Below are 25,247 nucleotides of genomic sequence, written 5' to 3'. Positions count from 1 at the left end.
GGCTTTGTTCTTTTTGGCTGATGAAGACAAATAAAGGGTGTCATAGGCAATTTGTCTATAAGAAGGGCTGTTTAACAATTAGCTTCTAACTGTCATTTCACAGCTTCTACTTGTTATCTTTGATAAATGAAGGGTGCTTAGGATCAGGAGTGCCTCCTGAAATGGAAGGGCTTAACCATGACGCCTGTGCATGGAAACACGAGTTGAAATCACTAGTAGAGTGTTTGCTTCGTATCACCACAGTTCTACCGCTGTTAAATTGCTTCACCTCGGTGCTGTGCTGGGTCACATTCCGGTGAGCATGACATGCGTAACCTACCTGTGGGCTTAGGCAAGTGGAGTAAATTCACTCTCCTCCTTCACCACTTCACTTGCCTTCATTCTCGTGCTTTGCGTGACAAGATGAAATGTGTGCCACTGGACTGGGATAAAACAGAAAGCCGCTTGCAACTTCCTTAATATGATGAGGATGATGTGGTGAAGGGGAACAACTTTCTGAGTTGATCAGACGTCTAGGAGTCTTAAAAAAACATTGCTCAGCTTGTGCTGAAAAGATACACAAAACTGAAAAACAGTAATAACTCCCAAACACATCCATCACCACGCCAAATCTTCCTCTGATTAAACTGCTTGGAATTCTACTTGGCAATGATAAAGAATGGCATTTGAGAAAGGTCACAAGAAACATTTTCAAGTTCACTCGTCTGGAATAGATACGTATTTAGATTGCTCAGTTGTAGTGTATTGATCACCACAGTGATTTCAGAGCTCTGCATTTCTGGTAAGGAGGATGATTGGAGGTAGTAGACTCAAACCTGTCTGCCTCTTGCCATGCGCTTAACGGCAGGGCCACAAAAGGAAGTTCTCTCATGGTAAGGTAGATGCATCATGTGGGCTACTCCAACAGTCATCCCCTGTGCAAGAACTCAATGAAACTGGTCCTTCCATGCAAGTGGGGCAGCTTCTTGCCACTAATCATGGGATAAGATTGTGCACATTGCCTCAGAAGAGCCAATGCATTGGATCACCATCCCAGCTTGCCTCATGGTAACTGTTCTTGCCTGTATTTTATGTTGTGACCCTGCAATAAGTTACTCTTTTAGACTGAGGCAGCCAATCTTCCTGAGCTCTCAAGCCACATACCAAAATCTTCAGCTGGCAAACAGCTACAAAGCATGTGCCCCATGGTCCAGGATGCCAAGAGGAGGGAGAACTCCAGGAGCAATTCACAGGCAGGATGAGCCAATGGCTCCCCCAGGGTCCCATGGCTCCATGAGGGATGGGACTGTGATGAGGTGACAGCTGAATGCAGAGCAACTTCATGGTATTAGCAATGACTGACCCTGCTTCACTCCATCAGGATGGAATTAACCGGCAACCGCTGTGCCAGTGCAGTGGCTGTGGTTGTGCAGTGGCACACTGGCCAGAAAGCTCCATCAGAGCACCACTCCTTTGAATATCTGCCTACAGCTGAAGAACCTCTGCTTGGCAACACCTGTAGACTAAAGGGTGCTCCTCCTGCTTTTTAAAACACAACCAAAATGAATGAACAAGCTCAATCTATTTGCTCTCCAGCCACCACAAACTCCTTTTAGCAGTCCAGCTCTATCCAGCTTGTTGATACTCTGCCTTTGATGTACAAAGAATAAATCCCAGCTTCCTAGCAGAGGCCTGAGCACTAAGGCTTCTGTATATGAGAAGCTGTTCTGCAGAAACGGTGATGCACTTGAGCTACTGAAGTTATTACTTGGCTATCAGACTAACTGGTTGCAGACAAGTCTGTGTAAAATTCTCTGGTTTGTGTTTTCTCTCTTCAGTGTTAACGCTGCAGCACTGGAGCCTAAGAATGGAGAATGCACCAGCTGAGCTGCAGGACTACAACCTGAGATAATTCACATAGTGTTATAAGTCCCCTTACTCAGCACTAATAGAATTCCTGCCAAACCCAATTACTCCCACCCAAAGCTGAATTAACTTGTCTCTGTAGCAGTAACTTTTTTGCTCTATCTCAATACAAACTGAGGGCAAATGATTTTACCAAGTAAACCTCTATACTTACCTGCCTCCAGAGTTTCACTATTGGCCATCTATAGGTAGGTACTTAAGTACACATTTCAAATGACTAGCCCAACATTTTCAAATACAAATACCTCTGGTTTTGAATTAGATATCTATTGTCATTGGCCATCTAGGTATTAAATGCCATAGAGTGTATCCATCCTTTTAAAAAGTTTAAACACCTCCACGTGCTGTGGATGCATTTTGAGTCTCAGTCTCCTGATATTCCTCCAAGTAGAAAACTGCCTCATTGAGGCGGATGGATTTATGTGAAGAACATTCTGTAGAAATTGGGGTCCAAATTAAAACACTGGCTTTAATCAATGTAGCAGAGATAGTGGGCAGCAAAGTAGGAATTAGTTAGCCAAGTCTCCATGTTTGACCTGTAGGACAGGGCTAAAATTGCCAAAAATCGTGCCACTTTGTACGGACGGCTGCTTTGCACATGCAGCTCAGCTTGCCCACAGGAGCTGTCCTGACAGCAAATTCCCAGGGTTACACTTGTTGGCAGGCAAGCTTAGCGTATACAGGGGAACAGCAGGGAGAAACAATCTTACTCCTTGCATCGTACTTGAACTGGCAAGGCCTGATGCACGTAATTCCCCCCACCTGCACAGAGCAAAGAGCAAATGGAAATTATGTCTCACTGGATGAAATGTTATCTTCTTACTCCTTTACATCTTTTTTATTGGTAATAAACAAAAGGAGCTTGTCCTTTAAAATGACAAACTTTCTTTTACTTTACTCATATTGTCAGCAGTCATTTTTAGGCCTTGTTTACCCTTTGCTAGAAGCTATAGATGACTTTGCAGGACATTTCTGAGAGCAAGAAGAGAGACTGTCCTGTGTTAATAATCACCGAGGTGTGGCTAGCATGGAGTGTACAAGGAAACATGTTTAAAGTCACAGTGCATGAAAATCTGATAGCTCTATTTTTTCACTTTATCATCTAAATCCTTCAATATGAGAGGAAAGATAAAAAATGGGTCTTTTCTCCTTGTAACATCTGTCTCATTAAGACATCTTCTCCTGTTCAGTGCGAGTAGGGTTTAACCTTGAGTTATTTTTTCGTCCGTAAGAAGAGATATGCGAGTCTTGGAGTGGAGAAGAGGAAATTCTGCTATAAGGCAAACAGGGATGTGTAATAACCCTTAAATCTTCCTGAAGTTCATATCCTGATTTTACTATTCCAGATAATTTTTGTGGAGAGCTTTATAGCTTGGGAGACCAGAATAGTTCACTATCTTTCTCATCTCACGCCTTACATAGCACACAGTGTTAGAAAAGTTGTCTTGTTGCCCCAGCACTAAGCACATGGTTATGGCTGAACCATAAAATTGTGTTTCCGAGTTCAGAGCAGAGTCTGGTGAAACCGTGATATTCTGGCACAAATCACGCTGCTTCTTTAGGCTCCTTTTGCAACAAGACTCTTGGTTAGCCTCTTCTCTGAAAATGTTCGTACATCAAGGCTTAAAATGCTTAATGGTGTTATTGGAAAATCTTTTAAATTCACTCATATGGACGGGAAATGGAATAATTACATAATATCAGCAATAGCACTAGAATAGGGCAAAACAGGACATCCAGGCTTGTACACTCTAAGGTTAAATATGTGATATTAGAAAATTAATTTTACATATGTTTGTTGCTGCACAATCCAGGGAATGGTGACAAATGGAACATAGTCAGTCCAGTGAGAAATACCGAGAGAAATACCAAGGGGAGCCAGGAAAGTGCTGTCAGGCAGCAATGACATCAGCCTGCAACCCTTGCCAGCCTCCCTCCACCACGTCCACAGTTCCAAATCGCCGCTCTGCAAAGGGCCACCACTCCCTTCCCGTTAAATCACTGCACACAGGACCAACTCTAAAAGTAATTTTATTTTTTTTTTCCAGTTTACAAGAATGTATCCTGACTACCTGACATCTAATGTTGAGTATGCAATTAGTTTATATGAACGAAATATTCAGCATTTCAGATGATTCCCTTCTTCTTGCCCTACTGTGGTACTCCCTTCAATTTTGCTTGTTTTCTCCAGAGCTTGTTAAAAGGATGAAGGCTCCCATTTTGATGACTAGATCACCCCCACCACACTGTGGTTTGTTACCTCATGCTTTTGGGCTGCATCCACTCCTGCAACTGTTTCTCCAGGCTGCTTTTGAGAGCGTATATAATATCTGAATTCCTTAGTAAGAAATCTGTCATTGTGGGGGTCAAACGGATGAGGAAACTGGTGGCTAACTAATGGTTTTTGCTTGCTTGGCTTGTTCATTTCATAAATAGCAGAAAATGTTCTTCAGTCAACAACTGATTTATTTTCAAAGTTTTAAAATGTTAGAAAATACTGTGTGGGAAGTGGAATTTAATCTTCCCAAAGGACCACTGGCCTTCAGTTTTCAGATATTATTTTAAATATGCCTAAAAATCATCAATGGTTAAACAGAGCTGCTTCCAAGAATGTTTTGATGGCTTACAAATGTCAGACTAAAGGTTAGTTTAACTATTTTAAGTTGCATAACCTTCAAAAGACAGTGACAGCTGAAATAACTCAGTAATTTTATGTAGCAATCAATATAATGGCTGGAAAAGCATGAGAAGGGATATATAATTTTCAGAACTCACCGAAAAAAACAGAAGTAATGTTTTTATTGAAAGAGATGTATTTTTACTTCAGGATAGATAATGTGCTTTTCTATAGCATTGGAAAAAACTCAGTGAAGACAAAGTACTTCAATTTTACCATGAGGCAAACTCAGCAAAATAAATTATGTTGTCCTCATTGGCAGTTATTGAATTATCTTGGAGTACAGCTAGAGCTTTCTTCTGTTTTTACATTGGAATAGCTCACACAAATTAGTATTACTGCTTGTTAGCATTATTCTAGGTAAGCAATATGAAAAGTAAATTTTTTCAGTTATTCTTGTATTCAATTTCAATGGGAGCTAAAATCGCAGACACTCTATTAGAAGTTATTTTTTCATTCTTTGTATCTACCAAGCAGCATCTTGTCACATAAGCACTCTCATAATTTTGAGGTGAACGTGTTCAAGCCTGAGTCTTGACAAAGGTAGGAATTTCAAGTCTGTGTTTAAAAAAAAAAGGAAAAAAAGCAGAGACAAATACATTGTTGACTGAAAGATGATCTTTTACTTGCAGCTGTGTTTTTGGATTTGGAAACCTTGTGGTCCCTCCTGTTTCTTCTGTAGTTGTTCTGAGAGATCTTTCACCTGTTTGATTCTGCCCTCCCTTCACCCTTACTATTACCTTAGTCTGCAGATAGCTCCATTCTGAGTCTTAGTCTTTTTCTCAGATCTCTACCACTTAAAGTCTCTGCCTTTTAAGAATGAGGATATCATATTTATTTATGTCTGACATTATAGTAACAGGTGCCATAAAAATAGACACAATTTTCTGTAGGAATTGCATGTGAACATTTGAGTGCAGAATTTATCTCCTTTGCAGTTTTGATCAACACCCTAGAAAAATAATACCAGAAAAACATTAAGACTAGAACATTGAAAAAATACGGAAAAGAATTAACTAATAAAAATAAGAGCTAGTGCAAATATAAACTTCTGAGTACATGGAAATGGAATCTAGCATGGCCCATGTCTTAGTCTTCCCATGTCTTCCAAAAATAGCTTTGAACACATATTCCAAAAATCACATTAAACTGTATTAGCATGTTTGAAAGAAAAATGTGCAATAGTTAATTTTTTTTTATTTGGACAATCCTAGGGTTTGTTCATTTATCTTTTAATTCCAAAATTAAAACTTGAATAAACTTAATTAATTAATAAAGTGATACATAAAACTTAATTTACTTCCTCTAGAGATTGGGCAGCTTTATCTTGTATTTTAAACCACTGAACTTATTTGTAACAAAAACTTATTTTCCCCTTTTTAAAGAGATTAAATATTTGCTGAATAAGCATTAATTTTTTACTGACTGCAGTTGATTTGAATCAGTATTTGGGGGAATTATTTTTTTAATTATTTTTCAAATTTTATCCAGCTCTAGTTTGGATATACCAGCCTTTGCTATCTTATATATCAGCCTAACCAGTTAATTATTCCTGGAAGTTTGCCATTGTTAAAAATTAATTTAGTATTGATTCATCCATATTTTTTTCAAATGTATATTTAAATTATATACTACTTTCTTTAGTCATTGACTGCAGCAATTAATGGCTTGCATGAGGTTTGTCCTTCATAAATATCATTAAAAATTCCTCCCTTCAAATGGAAATGGAGCTTCATAGAGCTTGTTCTGTCGTGACACAATTACAGCTGTTTTCCTGTTCCAGCTCCAAGGGAATGTATATCCATTAAAGAGTCATTAGATAAAAACACTCAATCAACTCCTCAGCAGGAACAAGAACCCGCTCACCAAACCATGGGAGCACTCTAGGCGACAGGCTAAATGCAGATACTTTTTTACTTACTCTCTTTCCCTGACTTTATTGATCTATCACTCCTTCCTGCATGCTGATGTGGCTTCAGTGCACTGACATCAGTACCGCTGAGCGTTAGGTAAACCCAATGATATACTGGATTGGGCTGCCTTCAGCCAGATCTGATCTAATTAATAATTAAATGGATTGAAGATCTTCCGGGGCACTGAAGTCAACTGGCCCACAGAATAGCCCACGTCTACGGTAGCAGATTTTTTTCGCCCAGCAGCTGGGTCACTGCATGCACGCTGCCTATTGGGAAAGGTCCCTTGGACCCTCCAACTCCCAAACCATGCTCAGGAATTGCTTGGGAGAAAGCTGGTTGATGTGGGCATGTCTCATGCCATGGGCCATGCTCAGAGTTCATTAGTCTAGACAAACCTATCCCAGTGGCCAGAAATGTTCCCATGCGCCATTTCATTTACTAATGAAAGCCTTGGTAGCTTCACCATACTTGGAGTGAGGGTGACGGCTTGCGAGTCCCAAGGTGCTGAGGTGCCCTGCAGAGTCAAGATGGCTTTTGGGTAGGCATGGTTGCAAAAATGCCTGTCATTATGGACTTCCAATTAAAGATGGGCTTTGGGAGATTTTATTTTGGTATGGATTTCTTTCTTGCATGCAAGTATCTAAATGCTACCCTGGGAGTCCTTGGCATCACTGCTTTTCCAAGAAAGTTTCACAGTGATAGTAGTGCAAAGCACTTCAGAGTACCTGAAGAGGAACGGCTAAGCTTAAATACAGGGCCACAGCTTAGTCCTTATACTGCTTTAGCCACTACTGTGGGGTTTGTGTGAGTGGGAGCACTTGGCCAAACATAGCATAGATAGTGTCACAGAGGAGAACACCCTGCATGAACACTATTAAATGGCTACTAACCTAGCTAAAAATTTTTCCATTTTTGCAGTTCCTTTCTTTGTCTTCTGAGAGGCGGGCGCATCTCTCGTCTGAATGGGAGGCTAGTGCATGTCTAAGAGCCTCCCATGATGTAGCAAGTCACTCTAATATGGGAATTTTGCTGGTCAGTCTGTGAGGTAAGCCTTTATAACATCTGAAGAATCCAGCTGGAGAGATTCTGAATCATGGAGCTGCTGTTAGTAAAACACTGTTTACTTGCATTTTTCTAATATTCTGCTGGGGGTGGTGGTGCAGTCTTCAGGCACCTGACTTTTTCTGTGAACTGATATAGTTCAGAAATGAATCTTGGAAGGTGCAACTCACAAAAAAACAATACAACTTCTACTACAGCTGTTTCCTCTTGACTGAGAGCCTGTTTTACTCCACATACAGCTTTTTAGTTGACTGACCTGCAGGTAGACTTAAGGTAGGTCTTTAGGTTACCATCTTCAGCTTTCTTTTTGTTTCCATATTTCTGTGTAAGTAGCTCAAGCTACTGACACAATCTGAGGCTGATAATCTAGAAGTGTGCAAGAGCTAGATCTGTATTTCTAATTAGATGATTTGTATTTCTCTGCAGAGACAACTGAGCTCTTCAACACAGAGAATTATCCATTAGTGTTTATTACTGTTGGATCTCCTTTGGAGCTTTCTGTTGTATAATCTGAAATGTGAAGATAGCAAAATGCTATGTTTTATTTTCAGATAAAATCAGAAACAGAAAGAAGGAAATGGTTAAAAGCTTTCACTGATCATGAAGTTAAATGGGGTTACATATGCTGGAATTATTTATATAAAGAACAATGAGGGGGAAAAAAGGAAAGAAAACAATTTATGCAAGAAATCTCTTTGCTTAATCTCTCTGTATGTTTCTAAATATTTGTTCCCACTTCTCACTCACTTTGCCTTCCCAAAATGAAATGACTTTTTGTAATTGTTTTGGAAGCAAAAAAGCAAAAGGTAAAGCCTTTTAACCTTGATTCTGCATCAGTTTACAATGCAGGGAATCTAGCCATGGCTGTTCTCTGGGTTCTTATAGTAGATGGCACAAAAATGTCAACAGAAATTGGTACTGCTACTGCATTTTAGTTTTGCATATCATCTTTCTGTATCCCAGGATGTTCCTATAGGCTGCAGTGTTGTGAGTTTTCTCAACAGGAGTAGTTTTGCCCACTGATTTTAAGGGGAAGATTTACAACCAAGCAGTGAGTATAGGTGATTTCCAGTGTTTGTGAGAGTTCATAATGTAAAAGTCCCAGCTGCAACACAGCTCTGGATCCTATCTCTAGTTTTAAGACAATCTGAGACCCTAGAAATGAACACCACTGACTTCTGTCCTATTAAAAATCCAAGGCATCTCTCCCCTCACAAGATAGTCTTCAAAGTAAACTTGACCCTGGCTATGAAATTCTCTCACGCATTGAGATACTAGCTTTTTGTATCCCATGGACATGGCAGGTTTCTGACTGATGTTTGGTTTAGACATATACACAAAGTGCCTGAGGCACCCGCTGAGCCTAAACAAAGAAGCCTGGGGAAGGTCTCACCATATCTATTGTCTTACACTGACATCGGCCTTTCCATTACAAAGCCCTTCAAGACCAAAAGTAATCAATAATGATGAATGTGGTTTCTTCCCTGTGTGCATCTGAGACAGATGGAGAGTCACTGTGGACAACAATAGCCTGCAGGCAAGGGCCCTGACATTGTTGTTTAAAAAACCCCTGAAAACCTTACATAAAAGAAAGGTGTAAAGTTTTGTGGGTTTTTTTCCATATTTGCCTGTTTGATGACAGATTCCTTCAGCGAGCAGTAACTACATTGCCTGCTTGCATGTTGATCAGTGCTGTCGCTGAGCAGCATCCATCTCAGAGAAATGGCAGGCAGTTTTTCCTCATGATTCTCTCTCTCTGCATCTCCCTTCCTTTCCAGACTCCCATTTCCCAAGCTCTCTTTATCCCTTTCTCCATCTCTCTCCTCTCTTGCTTATGCTGTCTGCTTCCCAGCATGCTCATTTACAGAGGCATCATACAGCTGAAAATAAATGCCTCAGTTAGTTGATCTTGGAAAGAAACTGGTTATGGACTATGCTGCATTTTAAACCTCCTTACATATAGCTGTGTTCAGTTAGGGTCAGAAAGAGGAAGCAGTCCCACAGTGGCACATCCTCAAAGAGACTGCAGGTATCATCACTGCGATGAGCATGGATGTAAGAAGGCAGTCTTGCCGAGGGCCAGGACGTTGTGAGTAGGCTTCACGTTATGAGTAGATGCTCCATATATCTTATCCCATCCCCACCTGCTCACATTTGTTCCACCCACAGCACATCTCCCCTTCAGCAGAGGTATACACCAGTCCTCTGATAAATGCAAAAAGAAGGGAAATCAAAGCAGACTGGAAATGATCAGAACTTGATTATTTTTCCAATATTGGTTCTGTTTTTCAGTTGCCTTAGAGTTCTCTTACGATGCCACTAGAGGTACAACCGGGTAGTTGGGAGGGATGATGATGAGTCATTAGCGGTGCCTATAGAAACATTTACAGTAGTGCTCACCTAAGAAAATTATTTTAGTAAAGCTAGGAGCAATGAGAGAGCAAAGCAGGAACACAAACAGGAACCCCTGAAGTTGGATTTGGCCCTCAGTTCCAGTAGGATGAGAGAGAAGCTTTCCTGTTTAATTGTTATTAACAGAAAGCCCAATGTAAACATATTAAGAGGTTTTTATTGTAACATGTTAGTAATTAATCAGAAACTGTCCTAATAATATTTTACATAGAGTTCAATAGATTGTGCAGTAGTGGATCTAAATAGGGAAATATTACATGAAGGTCACAAGATATTTTTGTGTTTTAATTAGCATATGATGGGACTACTTGGTCTTAAGGTGTGGCTAACTTTGTTTCTGAACATATGATCCCATCCCCATTACTACGCAGTCCTAGCTGTGTCAACTGCTCCACTGATCACCTAAAAGGACATGTAGTAATGCTGGCACGCTTTGCTTTTCTGGACAAAGGCACATGCTGTCAGTCGTCTGCAACACCTTGGCTAAATTATTCACCAGTGTTACAATCTTTGTGCATCGGGGGGGAATAAACCCATTGGAGACAAAGCTTGTGACATCCAGTGAATGCTTCTTAATTCCCAGATTCGAATTTATATGGACCCTGGCCATGAGTGCATTTCTAACCTTTCCCTTCCCTTCTTTCCTCAGTCTCACAGCTCCAGAAGAGCAGGCGTGCTCTGTTCACTTCAAGCCCCATTTCTCCCACACCAGTGGAAAGGAAAGAGGAGGGCTGGCATTTTGAATAATTTATTCCAGTCTTTCCGCATGGGGGAGGTGGGGAAATCAAAGGCTTCTGGAGTCAGTGGGGTTGCACTGTTGCAAATGAGGGCACCGTTTAGCTCTGGATCAGGCTAGTTCCTCCCTGTGGACGGCCTTTGGAAGAAAACTAAAAAGCACACCCAAAGACAGATTGTTTCCTTTACATTACTAACAAAAGTGTTTATTCTAGTAAAAAGCTGGAGAGAAGCAATTAGAGACTTCAGGGAATACGCTAAGTGAAAATGTGGTTTTGGTTATCCTGGAGTACAGATAATTTACTAAATTGCCGTGTTTTACTTCTTGTGGTCACCAGTGACACAGTGACCCCGTTGTGGTAATGCTCCTCTGCCATGCTCTGAAAAATCTGATAAGCCTTGTAGCCATCCCGGGACGCTGCTCATTGCTGCCTGCCTGAGCCCCAGAAATGTGCTGTGTGCCTTGTAGAGGGGAGTTCCATGGAAAGTCCCCTGATGCTTGCAGCCGCTGGGCTGTGTATACTGCCCCAGCTACAAGGAGAGCAAACATGTCCTGTCTTGCTATATGAAAGGAGAGGGATGGCAAGAGAAAAGTGACCCTAGAAGTCCTTCCTGTGGTTTATCTGCAGCAATTCTATATTTACAATATGCCTAAAGAAGCCTTCATCCAAATCTGTTTGGCAAGTTATCAGTTCCAGCCCAAAAACTTTATTTATGTATCTAATCTCTACTGATGGGACAGGATGAAGTAAGTAGGAAAGAACAGGATGGACAGATGAAAATGAGTCGATGCAAGCTTTACTTTTAAAATAGCTCTTTCTTCATTATTTCATGTTTTATCCTAAAGCCATGCCTAGTCCCTGAGCACAGATGTGAGTATTTGGATCCTCTCCCTTCGCTTTTCGTACGCCAAGTTAAGCATTTGTCCTGAGCCCTTGCATCTGAAAGGGATGCCCAGGCACTGGGGTGGGCACCAAACGACCCCGACAGCTTTCAGCAACCTCGCTGCATGGCTGGTTGTTATTCTTTCTTGCTCAAGGGTTGGTTTGCTGGAGTATGAGACATTGTGAGCCTACTGTGGCTTTGCCATTTGTGTGTGTGTGTGTGTGAGTGCACACACGTGTGCGCTACAGCATGTAACAGCGGTGAGGCTGGGGGATGTTACTGTACTGTTGCAGCAGCCAGCCTCTCCTAGATACATCCCTGCTGCATCTGTCCATCTAGCTCAAACCATCTGCTGCTCTGAAGCCACTGATGTCTTTCCTTCAAGGACATTCAACAGTGTTTTGTAACAGAAATGAAGGAAACCTTGAGAAACTACTACCCTTCCCCTATTTCAGTCTGGTATGTCCTCTAGTGTGGCCCCAGCTGTTTTCGTTGTTGTCCACTATATTTAAACAGAATTTTTAAAAAATCTGTACTTCTTCTAATCTCTACTATCATTTAAAGTTTCGTCTCATCCCTTAAAGACTTGTACACAGTTCTAAAACAGAAGACAACAGCTTACAAAGATGAACCCTAAAAAACCCCCCGGTGATAGTCAGGTAAGAATACCACATTCTCTCTTAGATCCTTCCCCATTCTTTTTTTTTTTCCTGATCTCTATCCAAATCTCAGAAACTATATGAAGGTCAGCAGACTTGTATATACTGAACTAGTCGATTTTGGATAAAGCAGCAGGCTGAATTCCAGCATTGTAGCCTGACACTGGGTCTCCCTTCCTGCCTGTAGTCTGAGATCTACAGCTCAGCCTTCTGCAGCACGAATGGAGCAAGAGGCAATCATTTATATGGAAAGGTAATTGGTCCCTCTTGCAGATCACTGGTTTCATGCTTCTGATAAGACATCCATCATCAACCAGCTGTCAGTTTACATCTTCAGATAGTTTTAATGCAATGTGTATCTCCCTCCGCTGCCAAAAATATTGCAGTGACATTCTCTTGAGATGGCTACAGCCTGAGCATCATTAGCAAGATCCACACCTGAAAGGAAAGTCTGTAGCTTTTGACCAAGCAGAGGTGAGGGAACACTGGTTTGGCTAAAGCTGCCACTAAAAGCATCTGCTGCTATAAAAAGCAATAAAAAGCTGGAAACCATGAACAGGCAGCAGATGCACAGTCTTGGTTGGCTGGTCAGTGCAAACCCTGCCAGTTTCAAGCTATTTTCCAAGCCTGTCGGCAGTGGCTCTCTCTTGTGTGGGCTGAGCTTTGGATTTCTCGTGCTCTCTCAGTCTAATCCTGCTGAGTCATGGGAACGAGGAACATATAAAAGGGCATCATGTGTCAACCCCATGAGACGCACGGAACTCAGGGACTGGCCATACCAAGTGTTATTCCTACAAAAGACGGGCATCATGTTAATGAACAGTTTCCTGATGGACTCCTCTCAGAAATTGCATGAATGTGTTGTATTTTGTCCTGTATTACATGCCAGAGACCAGGCAGATATAGGCTGGATGCAAAAAGGTGTGGCCATGCCATCTTCTGTGTACTTTCCCTGTGGCTGACTAACAATCGTTAAGTCCAAACCATTTCTGTGGCATCATTCAGTCAAACATCTTTACTTAATCAAACCACAAATGGTCAATGTATTGATTTCCAATGGTAGATGCAGCAGTCCAAACTGAAGAGGTGGAACCTATTCTTCCTTAGGGATATGACTCCCTGAAAAATCAGTGGTGGCAAGAAGAAAAAATCTGAAATGAAACATCTTGATCTGGCCCCACGTCTTCCCAGCTGGCTCACCATTCACAGGATGCAAAGGCTACATCCATACCGCTGGACTAAACACCCCTGGGACTGTTCTTAGCAGCTGGCAGGGGATGAGCCACCTCCACCCATGGTATTACTCTCTCTCTCCCCCCAGTGCAGAGTGGCTGCAGGCAAACAGCCAGCTGGGCAAGGTCTCTGGGCTCTGCTAACTCCCAAACCACACCTGTGGACTGTGATATTGGGATGTGCCAAAGGCTTGCCAGAAACTGTTCTAATAAATTAACAATACAGATGATCGAGTTCCAGGGACTATGGAACGTACCTTGGTGCTGTAATAGATATATTACAGTAGATACAGCCAAACAGCCCACATTCTGGATGAAAAGCTCTGTATTTTCAGCCTACAGCAACTGTTTTCTGGTGTCTCAGACACCCTCGCTTTGGATTTCTAAGGCACGCTAAAAGCTGCCACATCAACACACCACATAGCTAGTTAGATATCTTGACCGTGTTGGATGTTTCTGGTTGGTAACTTACCCTCCATTTAATCTTTCTCTGTTTCATCTCCTAGTTTTAACCATAGCCAAAAGCAACGCTTGCAGTCCATGAGGAGTTTAAATTATACTGCTGATACTGAAATTACAGTATTCATGCTTTAAATTATACTTCCAACTTGGACGTTACCTTTTCTTACTACATCAGGATCAAACCCATGGGGCTTTTCCTTTCTGCATTCGGTCATCGAGTGAAAATGGTTTCCTTCTGCCTGACCCATGCAATCTGCTGCAATAAGCAGAATGGTGCGATCGTGTGTCAGAGCGCAGAGCCCAAGTGACGCCTCCTTGAGTTGTTTTTACTGTACTGAAACTGCCACTGCTCCTGTGCTCTCAGCACCATGTGACAGGAATTATGTTGTGTTTGACAAATTCTGCCTGCTGTAAATTACCTTGTACACCTAAATGATACATAAATAAGGCCTAATAATAGCAAGAGCAAAAGCTGCTCCAAAACACTTCTATGCATCATTCGTAAGAGTAACAGAGCTCACTGTTCAGTTCTGCTCTTGATCTTGAAGATATTTCTTAATGGGTGTTTTTTACTAGTCTGACTAACAGTGCATGCTGAGATGTACATGCTCATTAGGAACTCATTGTGCTTGGTGTACGTTCAATCTCATGTTCGTTAATGAACTCCACTGGTGCCCCTTGTCTCTTGCCCTCCCTCCCTTGCCCTGCTGATGGTTATTTGCAGGATACTCCCACTGGAACTCGTGGGCCACGATGCAAACTGAGAGCTGCCAACCTGACTGCATTTATGGATTTTGAGGGAGGGAGAAATTCCTGCAAATGTAATTTTAGTTTCTATTACACTGGTAGATTAGTTTTCTAATGTGTCTATAAATAGATATAGGATTTACTGATCATTTATTACCCACAACTCTCTAGCATGTTTATATGAAAGCCACGAATATAATTTAATGTGGATACAAAATGCTTAAATGTAGCATTACCTAAATGAGCATCATTACCAAATGATAGGGGGAGTGTAAAGTTTATTTATTTATTTATTTATTTCCCTTTTATATGATTAAATTTTCTTTTGCAGTCATTTAAAAATGAAACTTTTGAAGTTTCCATGGGTTCAGTCATTTGTTTTGATGGGGTTGCAGCCAGACTGCCCCACTACTCTATGAAGGAAGACCAGTATCTATTTTCTACCCTGGTAGCTGGAAGAGAATTAGTTGACTCCATGCGACTTTCCCTTCCTTCACCCAATTTCCAGATTACTCTCTGGTGTAATCTGGAAATCAAAGATAACTGTTTATGATTCTTGACTTGTCCATGCAGCCTAGGAACCATTTTAAACTTCTGGATATTTCTTTATGAATGTCACCGGCAGAGCTGGTCTTCAGTGCTGCAAAACAGCTTGATAGTCACTTGGCAGGCAGCAATTGTGGGGTGTTTTCTGCATCTATTTCTCACCTGCCAACATCTACTTGGGGGCAAAAATAGTCTTTCAGTTCAACTGTGCGTTGTGCACTGTTGAGCTAGCCGTGTTACCACATCCTTACGACAGAAAATGACTACGCAAGATAGTGGAGCTGACATATCTTTTTCTGCTTTTGTGTTGTAATTCTGAGGGCGCACAACCCTCATGAGCTCCAACCACCTCACCTCTTCCTGCCAAAGAAGCCATTCATTGTGTTTCCTTTAACAACCACTGTGTTGCTGAGGCAGTAAGCGCTGTCCCTCAGCTGTCCGGCAGTGGGACAGAGCTGATTTTCCTAGGTAGCTTCACCAAGCAAGTGCTTGAACACCAAAGTACTATCAAAATTAGTGCAACTGTCACATGTGTTGATGGTCTTGGCACAGAGGCTAAGGACTGAAAAGGTCTGGAAGCAGAAGTTGAAGCCAAACTTTCAGAGAAATGATGAGTATGAAGGGTTAATTACATAGACAGGGTATGTGTCCAGATTGGAGGTGAGGAGTCCATTTTTTGCCTGACATTGTTGTGCCTGTTGCTGTTTTCACTCATTTTTCCAGTTGTTCCGGGGAAGTCACTCTTTTGCCATACACTGTACTAAAAGTCAGGCAAGGACCAACCTGGGTCTGGAGAGAGGCTGTTCAGGGCCTTCCCCCCTCACTCCATGCCAGCTGGTGTGTCATCCCTTCTCGTGGCGTATGAGACAATTGCTGTGCTAGGCTGCAGGGTGCCTCCCCGTGTGCAGCAGGGTTGCATTCATCCCACGTGCTTCCAGTTTGGCAGAGGAAATCCAGTTCTTTCCTCTGCTCATCATGGCAGAACATACCAGTTGTGATGCTTAGGTTTTTTTGCAAATCACCTGTGGTGAAAAAGCAAGGCTGTCCGTTTCCAAGAAAGTGAAGCTGACAAACAAAAATAGATGATCTGTCCTTCAGGTGAGCTTTCGTTGCAGTACAGTGTGCTAGCTATTAGAGCCTTGTGGAGAAGAACAGTATGAATTGCATGGTCAGGGACTTAATAATTCTTAGAAATGAATCATTGCTGTCGGAGTTTCTATGGGAACGGAGAAATAAATGAATATTTAGGCTATTTTCAAATTAATTCTATCAGAAGATCCAAAGGTTGTGCAATGGCTAGAAGTATACAAAGAAATTAATCATTATATTATTTAGATTTCGCTAGTTACTGTTACTGTTTTTTTTTTGAAAAGTATGTTTTATACAACTTAGTCACAAAACATTTAAACTCAGCAGAAGACAAACAGGACATTTGGCTGTAAGTTCAGAACAATGAACTCATGAGGTTTATTTTTATATGCAAGTTCAACTTGGATGCGTGCCATGTAACACAAAAAAACAGTTACCACTTAATGCCTTTTTTTTCTCTTGAAGTGATGAGGGCATCTGGATCCCATTTTAAATTGCAAACTAGGCTTTTTAGCTTTTTAAAACAATTTGCATAGCTTGAACTAATTAATGCTTTGGTTGATGTGTAGGCAGTAAAAGACAACATGACCCCAAGCATGAGAGAGGTGAAGGAGAATTGCGTGAATTTTGGCATTTCCTAACTTTTGAGAGCTTGAATTGGCTACCCGAACATTTCAATGTAAGCAGGGCATACGCGCAGCGGATGTCACGATGTAATGCCAGGAGACCCCTAGGATAAGCTATGCATGTTTCCCAGCATCACAAATAAATGTTCACAGAGCCTAAATACGCAGCCTAATGTTCTGTTACCTTGAGCAAAGCCAACAGCCTCAGCCAGACGTGTCTGTCCCTCGTGTTCGCTGCAGTCCCTGAAGCACGTGCGAGCTCCTGACGCCAGAGGCCTAATTTCTGTGATCTGCACCATTTCTGCTGATATTGGGCGGATGTCCCTCAGTTTCAGCTGGCTGGACCAGCATCGGCCAATGCCCAGCCAATTTCCTCTCAGGTTTTGGAGTGATGGTTTCCTCTCTCCAATGAAACTCAAGTCTCTGCAAGCAACCCCCTGGTTATATTCAAGAATGACACTTCTCCAGCCCAAATAAAATGCGGTGTCTTAGGGCTGAACTACCATCGAAGCAGGTGCTGCAGGGAATCAGAAGCCCTTAGTTGTATGAAATGATGGAAACCAGGAGGAACATAGAATTTCTACTCAAGACAAATCCAGTTTGCATGAAAGTGAGGAAACCTGAACTATACCATTCCAAACCCTAGTCTCAGATGCATCTTCCTAGAAGAGATGGCTTGGATTAGGTTTTGCCCAGGTTACAGCACTTTGCAGCACTGCGGTGAGGGTGGTTGAAGGAGGGATTGCCTAGCTGGAGTGCAGTGCTACAGACTAGTGGACTAGTGAGGCGTTTCTGCGGAGCTCTGCAGGAACTCAACTCTCGACGGAACATTTTGGTTTCATGATACAGGTTGTTCTGCCAAAAGCGTTCTGGCATTTTGATCGTGCTACCCTTCAACCTTCTGCAGCCTGCAATTCTTCACAGACAGCTTGGCTACAATTAGGCCTTTTTTCAGAAGATGGCAAAATGCATACCCTGAATCCCAAGAACTGGGGAATGACTGTTGCTTGAAGAAAATGTTGCTGGATTTTTTTAAACTTGGACAAAACCATCTTTGTTCCTTTTTCACAGAAATAGTTAAAATGATTTACCTGAAATGTTCTGAAGCATTTTTCTTTGAGGCAGATACTTGCCTGGCACCTGGGAAGGATGAGCCCCTGCAACGACACTGTCAGGGGACAGAGGGGCTGGGGAGCAGCTCTGCAGGAAAGCCGTGTGGTGGTGGTGAGCAGCTAGCTGAACGTGAGCCTGCGGTGTGCCCTGGCAGCAAAGGCAGCCAGCAGCTCCTGAGCTGTGTGATCAGGGGCACAGTCCAAAGATCAAGGGAAGGGATTGTCTCCCTCTGTGCGGCACTTGTCAGATGACATCTAGCTACTGAGTCCAATTTTGGGACCTGACACTGGAAAGGTGTGGACAAACTGGAGGGAGCTCAGGGGAGGGCCCCCAAGGCAGTAGGGGCTGGAGAACTTGCCCCATGAGGAGAGGCTGGGGGAGCTGGGCTGGGTCAGCCTGGAGAAGGGATGGCTTCAGGGCACCTAACAGCCCCCAGCACTGACGAGGAGTCATGGAGGAGATGGAGCTGGGCTCCTCACAGCGGTGCAGCGTGGGAAGGTGAGAAGCAATGGGCACAAGTTGACATGAGATAGGTTCAGGCTGAGTATAGGGAGAAACTTGCCCCATGAGGCAGGAGAGCAGGTCACCCCAAGTGGCTGTGCCGTCTCCATCCTTGGAGGGTTTCAAGCCCCCACTGGTCCAAGCCCTGAGCAGCCTGGTCTGACCCCAGCACTAGCCCTGCTTTGGGCAGGAGGGTAGACTGGGTCCCTCCCAGCCTGATTTAGCCTATCGTCCTCTGATCTTAATCAACTGGAAATGGGGTCCTGCTCTAAACACACTTAACAAATGGTAGTGCTGCCAATGCTGCTTACAGCAGCTGTGCTGAGCCTGGGATCAGACCGCTCTCATTGCAGACATGATGGATGGCATCCAGCCAGCAAATGGTGGGGCACCTTATTCTTCCTTTGTCGCTTTTTAAAAGTATTAGAGAAGCTTATGAGGTCTGGGTGAGTCTTCCAAATAGAAACCTAAGCACACAGATTCATCTGTGTAAAAAACATATACGGTCTTAAACAACTGTGCTCAGGTCAACACAATGTTACATTTTACTATATGCTATTTGATACAGATGAGATTTGTAAATTGAGAAATGCTGTAGCGGCCCTTGCCAGGGCTGAGCAATCCAAGAAATATTAAGTTTAAAGTCGATTCAGATCTGCACACTGGAGCTGTATCCGCAGTCTTGCACACCATCCAGCTTTTCTTAGTATCTATCACTGTTACTATTTGTTATGACAGCTACATTATTTGTGAGGTAATGGAACATTATAAAACAAAGCAGAGCTGTTTAAAGTATCAAAATTCCTTTATTGTGGGTACTTATGTCTTAGGTTTCATTATTTTTTGGGTCATCCAGAATGTACATTTGTATACTATAGACATGATAAATCTCTATATTAATCTTTGTGACCTGCGTTTGCCCTGACTCGTGCGATCTCAGTATTTCCACGGTAAAAAATAACAGAAGACTCGATGTAGAAAATTTAAGACATTTACTGTGTTTATAAAACTCACCATGGGCCTGATCTTGTAATTCCTTTACTTCGTTAAATTCTCATTATTCATCTAAGGACTGTAGCTGAAGTGTAATGTTACGTGTAAGGGGAGGTTTGTAACATTAGGCCCCCGTGAGATGTTAACATTAGCAGTGATCATCCCTGTCTTCCATCAAGTGGAGGAAGTTGTGGAAAGGAAACAAGAAGTTCCTGTGGAAATGATTACATTGGCTGCGTCTGCTGGGGAAAGCCAGAGCATCACTCAGGGAAGCTGCAGGTGTGCTGGGGCGGGAGGGGGCTGAGAACAGCCCCGTGCCCAACTGAGAGGCAAAGGGCCAGGCAAGGGGAGCCTGCAGGGGCCTGGGCTCAGCCTTGCTGAAACGAGACCAGGTGCCACAAAGCAATGCAGGGCACCCAGGAGGAAGATCTAGAGGGGAAAGAGGCAGCTATGGGGATCAGTATGAAAGCAGCAGCATTTTTAAGAACTGTTCTTCACATTAGCCCATGATGTCAAGGCATCTACTGGTTTATTATTCTCACTCCATTCTTATTCCATTATTATCATTATTCCTTTTATTATTCCATTTAGTTTGATCCTAAATAAAGACAAGCAGTAACCAAAAAGGACACCTTCAAGGCCTGGGTGCTTTGCATGCCCTCCCAGGGTAGACCCTTAACCTTCCTCCTCTCACCATCAGCACTGTCCAGAAGGAGTCAATGAAGGCTTTCATTGCCTCCCCCTTAGGGCGTAATGGCTAATTAGGAACAGCCTGTGTGTATGAGCAACCCTGCAGCCCCTGCCTGGCCCCAGGAGGGGATGCAATGGCAGCAGCTCTGAGACGTCCAGCCAGGGCTGCAGGAGGGGAGCGGGCACTGGCAAGACGGGGTAGTGCTGGGGGGTTGCAGAGGGGACCTGGCACCGGCTGGAAATCCCAACCTAGCCATTCCCACAAAACCTGAGAAAAACTCCTCATCCTCAATTGCTCTCATGGGAAATAAAACAAGTCTCAAGTCTGGCCTAACCAATTTTCCTAGCCAAAACCATGAGAAAACAAAACAGGTTTATTAAGAACAACTAGCTGCACCTTAGCTGTTGCTTATCTGTGAGAGGATGCAGTAAATCATCTGCATTAATCTGAGGAAAGAGGAGGAGAGATTATGCTCTCTGCTGTTGTTTGTTTAGCTTAGAAAGTAAGTACTAGATATTGCTAGATGCCTTCAAGTTTCAATTTTTGAATCTGTTGCCAAAGGGGTGGGGAGATGTATATGAGAGCTAGCATGACCGATGTGAACACTCTTGGCTATTTAATGTCACTTTTCCATCTTTTCCCCGCTTCTGAGGTTTTGTTATCTGTAATAGAAGCACTTATGCAGGCTGCCGATGGTTCTATATTTGTGAAAAAAATGACATTTTTGTCACATGAGAATGATCATGTGAAGTCAAAGAAGACACAGAACTCTCCTGATTAATGTATTTGTATAATTAATAATTTTGCGAACTGCCTCTGGAGATTAAAATTTAATAAGGCAGGTGTCTTTTCTCTTTTAACCTCCTGTGCCGTAAGGACAAATTCTCATGAATTTTCTTGACTCTCCTGAATAAAATTAATTACTTTTTAAAACCTACTCTCTGGGAAACCTAATTCTCTTTTTATCTGTGCTGCTGACATATTCCTAACCTGTTGTTGATCCGAATGATTTCAGAATCTTTACTTCTTTTTCCTCAAAAACTTGCTGCCTCTTTAAGAGAGATTTGTAAGAAGCAATGGCTCAGAAGCCCTTATTTCTAACTTTCTGAGCTGCCCTCAAATTTAAGAGCAGGCTCCTGGCAAGGAACAGCAATCTTTGCGCTAGCAAGGGATGTGGTGCCATAGGAGTGAATCAGGGTACGGGATGCACGCGTCTGCATGCCAAAACTGGGAATGGAAGTGGTCCACAGCACTGCCCGCTGTGGTGGGTAGGGGAGAGGTGGTGTAACAGAGGTTTAGGAGCGTTGCTGTATCACCTAATTTATTGTGGCATTGATCGCCAATCCTCTTGCAGCCCGCAGTGAGCTTAACAGCCTTCTGGGTCTGGCACGGGCTTGTGCAGCTGCTCAAGAAACTTTCAGTGCACTTACAGTGCAGATTTACAGTGGAGCTTGGGCTTAGGCTGTGCTTGGATTTTTGGGGATGCTGAAACTTGCCATTGCCATTATTGTAGAAGCAAGCAATAGAAAGAGGGGGATAATAAAAAGGACGTTAGGAGAAACAAAGGGGTTCAGCAAAGCGGGGAGAGAGCAACAGAAGATACATTGGGTAAAGACAGCCACAGTAATTCTTGGGGAGAGAAGGAGCAGCCAAGATGACTTGAGGACTGCCAATCATCAGCAAATAGAAAGCACGTGCAGCACTTAGTCCTTTATGCAGTGTGGGAGCCATTGCAGGAGGGTCCTGATGGTTCGAGACCTTTCTTAGGCCTGTGCATGTTTGATAAATGCTGCAAGACCTAGTGGTGATGTGGCTTACTTCTTGGTTCGGACCTCAGTGTCCCCATCAGGGGTTGCAGTAACCTACATATGAATACATATGTGGAGTAGAAGTTCTGGTTCAGTTTCCTCTGAAAGGAATCTGGTTTACATGTACCAGGGACATTCTGCAGACTGGACCAATGCATGGTATGGTGGGACAGGTAGAGCATTTGCTTCAAATCACCTTACTGCTCTGGACCCCAGGAGCCTTCAGGCACAGCGCTTCTGCTGTGGAGTGACTAGCCCATATGAGTTAGGAGGTCAGAATCTGAAGCAGTGAATTAAGCTGTTGCTTAAAATGGAGTTCATTACCATCTGTTTGCAAATACATTTTTTTTCTCTCAAAGAAATTTAAAATCAATTAAAAAAATGACTTCCTGATAATAGTGTTTATTTAAGTAGCCCTTAATTCAAAGCAATTCAGCATGCTTCAGACTTAGAGATGACTTACACCTCTTTCATAGCTTCATGAACTGTATGATATTCAAATCTCCACAACAATCTCTGACCTCCACCAATATCCTCTCTCATTTTGCCCTGTGGTGGAGAGGCTGTGCCAGCCATCTCATTCAGCACAACAATAAAGAGCCCTGCAGAGCTTTATTCGCTGGCTTTCAGTTGTTAGTTACTGGCTTCTAGCTCTGACAGATAGTAAGTTGCCACAAGCATGGCAATGGCTGACACCTCCGCATACAGAGGGGTGTGTGGTGCTAGCAGGCACATCGTGAATGACCTGGGTTTGCTAGCTCCTCTTCTAACCCTGCAATTGAGTGGGCAGCACCAGAGAAAAAGAACAAGACTAGTGCTATAATCTTGCGCTGAGGGCTTCCCACTTAATTAGTATAAAAATCTAGCTCATTTGTGATGTTCAGAAATGCTGAATTTCATGCCTTTCCAGGAGAGATATGCTTTCAGTCTGTTACAAAAAAAGACAGATTTATCTTCTCCTTGCACCAGCATGCAAAGAAGTTGTTTTGAAAAAGAAAATCTAATTAAAAACTGTTAACACAATCTTCACAGCTGAGTCACATTCCCAGGTACCTCATGTTCCTCATGTTGTGTCAAACAATAAACATACGAGTCAAGACAGAGGCTGCTGCTCCTGGGGCCAGGCACCTGAGTGTTGTGCTATTCATTATCACAATGCTTGAGACCCTTTTCACATCTAGCCCTGAGCCTTGCTTTTTTTGCAGATCGTTTTGCTTTCCTTCTCCAGTCTCTCAAAATATTTCCTCTGTCTTCTTGCTGATGAGATTCCTGGAACTGTGAGGATCCTGGTGAATTCGTAGATGCAGTTTGTTATAACTTGAATTGCAGGTGTTCAGAAGCAAACCTGGAGAGAGGGCAGAGTTTGCCAGCAGCACTCTTCAGAGCAGAGGAAGCCCATGTTCCAGAATCTCGTCTGCAGAAGAAAAATGGAAATAAAAAGAAAAGGATTTTATTTGGAAGAACAGCAGAATGACCAGAACTCAATACTAGTGCTACTACAAAGGCTACATAAAGTGTTGTGACGAGATGTGTATCTGTATTTATATTATAACGGATAAAAAAGTTACCACCTTCTCCTATGAAGATGTTTTAAACTCACCTGGTTACACTGGAGCTGATTCATTTTGCCAGCATGGGGTTAACATACTGTATTGACTGCTAGCTATTTTGGTATGTTTTGTTTTGTTTTTTCAATATCAATTTAAGATAGTAGAGTCATCAAAAATAACAGTGTGGTTATTTGACTGCTAGTCAGCCGGGTGGAAGTCCAACCAAAGGGCCAAATAAATCATAGGGAGTCATTCCACTTAGTCAGATAGATTCTGGGTCAGGTACTATAGCTTATGTTGTTGATATTAAAATATCTTCCTAGTGTGTCATACAAGCTGTCACAATTTTATGGGTGGACAGATCACAATTTCACACTATTTCTCTGCAAGTATCTATAGTGCAGTATCTAACAAAATAGTAATTGCTATTTTTTATAAGTTTGACACAAGGAAACATGAATTTGTAGATGAATATTGCACCATAAAACCCCTAATAGAATATAATCTATGTCTTTGTTTCTGTGGCTTTCTCATTTTCTAAGGAATAAAGATTGGCATTATTGAATTCCTTTACAAAAGGTGTTTTCCTACTAATCCTGTTTCCACGGGAGTATCATATTTAGGTGTAAAACAAAAGAGAGACAATCCAGAATGGATTAGCAAACTTAAATACTCCCAGTGACCATGAGATCTGTTTATAGGGGAGGGTGGACAAGGGCTCGTGGTAATGCACAAATACTCCTCTCCTGCACTAGAGACCTGATGTGCTAGAAAGCTAATGGGATTGATGCAAAAGGGCAATGTGGAAAGAATTGGCCTAGTTCCTGCAACCGTAGTATGTGTTTGATGTGCAGTGACATTATACTTGTGGAAATAAATTATTTAGGTCGGTCTGAGGGGGTCAGCAGAGAAATTCCTATGGCTAGACATGAATTGTCTTCCGACACTTCAAGTACTTTTTGTGTTTGTTTGGGGTTTTTTTCAATTCCTGTTCTGTTTTATCTGTAAAAGAGGTACTAGACCAGAGTACTCAGTGTTCAGTTGCTCCTAGGTCTGGCTGACAGATCACACTTTTGCACAAGGGGAGAGAACTGCTCATGCTGCATCTACAGTGTGTTTTCACGTTTGATGGCAGGAAAGGGCTGTCTGTTTTCCATGAATAAGAGCATGGTTATGATTAGATTGTTCTTTAGGTGCTGTCACAGTGTGAGCTGATCCTTTAAAAGATTTGGGTTAAACTTTCTCCATATATTAATGTAGTTTCTTTAGCCTCAACAGAGTCTGGTCTAGGGAATGAGAGTTTAGGAATCAATATCCATATCTATATAGTAACTGATGTAAACATGTTTGGATTTGCAATCATGGTATGTTTGTGGTATGTATGTCTGAAAAAATGTTGGTTTATTTCCCAAGTTATATGCGTTATTTTTTCAATATATGCTTGGCATTTTTCTAAACCAGAAATGAGAGATCAATGTCCATAATTACTGTCAAAAAGACCCAGACGTTTCCTAATATTTATAGAGGATGTGCATTATACACAAGTGCTAACATAAAAATCTAGCTCTGTGCGAGAACTGACAAAAAATATGTCTCTCTTAGCAGGCAGGAGCACAGCCTAGAATATTTTGTTCTCTT

This window comes from Gymnogyps californianus, chromosome 1 (genome assembly GCF_018139145.2).
Source record: "Gymnogyps californianus isolate 813 chromosome 1, ASM1813914v2, whole genome shotgun sequence".
Lineage (NCBI taxonomy): Eukaryota > Metazoa > Chordata > Aves > Accipitriformes > Cathartidae > Gymnogyps > Gymnogyps californianus.
This window is presented reverse-complemented; position numbering follows the sequence as displayed.